The sequence below is a fragment of the Myotis davidii genome, unplaced genomic scaffold, assembly GCF_000327345.1.
Source record: "Myotis davidii unplaced genomic scaffold, ASM32734v1 scaffold143, whole genome shotgun sequence".
NCBI lineage: Eukaryota > Metazoa > Chordata > Mammalia > Chiroptera > Vespertilionidae > Myotis > Myotis davidii.
Genome location: NW_006294876.1, coordinates 8,675,407 through 8,675,845, shown reverse-complemented (window position 1 = coordinate 8,675,845; position 439 = coordinate 8,675,407). Strand labels below are relative to the sequence as shown.

The window sequence follows — 439 nt, the reverse complement described above, 5'->3', positions numbered from 1 at the left end:
GCGGGGTGGGCTGGGACCCGGGCGCCCGCTGGCGGGAGGCTGGGGCCGGGAGGAAGGACCGAGCCTGCAGGGCCTGCTTTCTCATCTCCTGCTGGGGCCAGTGGACTCGGTGGACTCGGGACCTGGGTCCCCGCAGGGAGCAGGGGCGAGGCGGCAGCTGTGCAGATCACAAGTCTTGGGGCGTTGGGGGCGCGGCGGAGGTTGCAGGGGTCGTTTCGGTCTTCCAGATGGGAGGGAGGAGGGAGGTCATAGAGGACTCTCCATAGGGGTGCACCAAGAGAGCGGAGGCAGCTGGACGCCGAGATTGTGCTTGAACCTTGATGGGGCTCGGGGTCGGTGGCTGGCTGGAGGCATAGGAGGTGGCGAGGGAAAGTTGTGAGTGTGTGTCGGGGCGGCTGCAGGGGGTCCCACAAACGGCTGGCGCGCGGGGAGTGGTGCC

General features: G+C 68.8%; 1 protein-coding gene across 1 annotated transcript in view; it reads left to right on the top strand.

The window, feature by feature from the left end:
• Window positions 1-439, top strand: part of NNT (nicotinamide nucleotide transhydrogenase) — a 78,756-nt gene that overhangs the window by 551 nt on the left and 77,766 nt on the right. The gene's annotated exons all lie outside the window — the stretch shown is intronic.